Raw genomic sequence first — 2605 nt, 5'->3', positions numbered from 1 at the left:
CTCTACAAACAGTGTCTCAACAGGAAGAGATAGAGGTCATAGGTCTAGGGAAACCTGAGTTTTCTCAACAACCTCGCAAGTAGCTATCTCAAGAGGAGTCATCAGAGGCACCTATAACCCCTCCTAGACACACCTGCAAGGGGAGGCAGGTAAAGCACCTCAAGACTAGGGAGAGGAAGCCTTGCTAGTAGAAGAGATACCCGTTGGCTGGATAGAGGAACACATTGGTGATTTCCCTCTAGACATCACCCCAACCCATGACCCCTTATCTCTCCATCAAGCAACACTTGGCACTGCTCCTCTTCCACCCACCACTTACCATGAGGAGGTGAGAGAGCTAAGCTTGGGCACATCAGAGGAGCCATGCCCCATCTTAGTGGTAGCTTGGGTCTAGGAGGACCCTTCCACTCTTTAGAGAAGCACCAAATTTTTCATAGAACACCAAGATGTGTTTGCATGGACCTACAAGGATCTCCCATGGATAGCTCCAGCCAATTGCACTCACAGAATTCCATTAAAAGAAGACAGTCGGCCAGCCAAGAAGGGCATTTACAGCATGAACCCAAAATATTCAGAGGTAGTGAAGAAAGAGCTGGACAAGATGGAAGAGCCAGGTATCATCGTTCCCATTGAGCACTCCGAGTGGTTGTCACCTATAGTGGTGATCCCCAAAAAGAAGCCCAACAAGATCATGATCTATGTAGACTTCATAGCCCAATCAGTGCACAATCAAAGATGGGTTTCCCTTGCCTTTCATAGAGTGGGTTTTTGAAGATGTGGCCAGCCAAGGGTGGTGGCTCGAGTGGAACACCTGCCTTAACTCACTCTGGTGTTCATGAAGTGCCAGGTATCAAGGGTCTTCACCTCTTAATTTTTTTTAAAAAAAATCCCCCCTTTGAGTTATTTTTTCTATTACATGTAAAAAAAAACTTTCTCTCTCACACCACACCGTCACCCTCTCTCTCTCTCTCTCTCTCTCTCCCTCTTGCACAACCCCCTCACTCCCTCACCCCCTCTCACCAACCACCCCCCCTTTTTTCTCACCGATTCAAGCCAAAAAAAAACCCTCCTAGTTTTCTTTTTCCCATTACAAGATAAATTTTAAAAAACCCCCCCTTAGTATTTATTTTTTCTCCCAATTTTTTTTGAATTACCTACTGTTAGTTCCTTTTTTATTATTAAAAAAAACCCCTCATCCTATTTTTTCTTTCTTCTTTCCCGAAAAAAAAAACATCTCTCTTGCTCTCTCCCCTCATCGCTCACCTCCTTTCTCTCCCTTACTCCCCACCACCGACCACTCTCCTTCTATCCACCACTCTCCTTCTATCTCTCCCCACCGACCAACCCCCCTACCTCACCCCATCACTCCCTCACTCCCCACCGACCACCCTTGTTCTATCTCTCTCCCACCGACCAACCTCTCCCCTCTTCCTCACTTACCCCACCAACCACTCCCTCTCACCTACATGCCTCCCCCTTCTCTCTTGCTACCCCACCACCCCCTTTTCCTCACTGAGCACCCCCTCTCTCTCTCTCTCCCTCTCCCTCACCCCATTGACCAACCCCTCTCTCGCTTACCCCACCGACCACTCCCCTCTCACTCACCCCACCAACCACCCCCTCTCTCTCTTTCTCTCTCACCCCACCGACCACTCCCTCTCACTTGTGTGCCTCACCACCCCTAGCCCCAAGAGCTCTCTCTCCCCCCTCACGTCATGCCTCACCGACCATCACCCAACCCCTCTCTCTCTCTCTCTCTCTCACCCCACTGACCACCCCCTCACGCACTCACCTCACCTCACCGCCCCCCCACTCCCACTCCCACTCCCTCTCTCACCCACTTTGCTTCTAACCTCCCCGACCACACCCCCCTGTCGCTCACCAACCACCCCCTCACTCCCTCACCCCACCAACCAGCTCACCCACCTCACCTCACCTCACCTCACACCCACTCTCTCACTCGCCTCACCTCACCTCACCTCACCTCATTGACCAGCCCGCCCCTTTTTATCTCTTGCCCCCCCTTGCTCACTCACCACCAACTAGCACCTTTATCACCTCACCGCCCCCCCCTCACTCATCCTGTCTCTCGTGCAGCCCTAGCCCCCCTTCACTCTCTCGAGCGCTCATCGTTACCCTCCCCTCTGCCGGTGCATTACACCTAAAGAATGGCAATCCAAAATTGGTGGTCTTGAGTGTAGAGTCCTCGTTTTTATTTCAAAAAAGAAATTTCTTAGGTTTCAAATCCCAGTGCATTACACCTAAAGAATGGCAAGCTTCCACAACCCCCACAATCGTTCTAGTAAGTTGAGCTACTTTTCTCTCACTGTAATGACCCCTTTGAATGATTCGATCGAAGAGCTCTCCTCCAGCACATAGCTCCATCACTAGATCCACAGAGGTCATGTCCTCATACGCTCCTTTGATTGTGACAACATTGGGATGACTAGATAAGTGATGCATGATGTGAATCTCATGCTCCTCTCTCACCTCACCCCACCCCACTGACCAACCCACCCACCTCCCCCTCTTTCACTCACCAACCCCCCACTCTCCAGACTCACCCGACCCCCCTCGTTCGCCCCCCTTGCTCACTCACCCGACC

The sequence above is a fragment of the Cibotium barometz genome, chromosome 2 (assembly GCF_041138505.1).
Source record: "Cibotium barometz isolate CiBa-2024 chromosome 2, ASM4113850v1, whole genome shotgun sequence".
Lineage (NCBI taxonomy): Eukaryota > Viridiplantae > Streptophyta > Polypodiopsida > Cyatheales > Cibotiaceae > Cibotium > Cibotium barometz.
Note: the sequence above shows the minus strand (reverse complement) of the source record.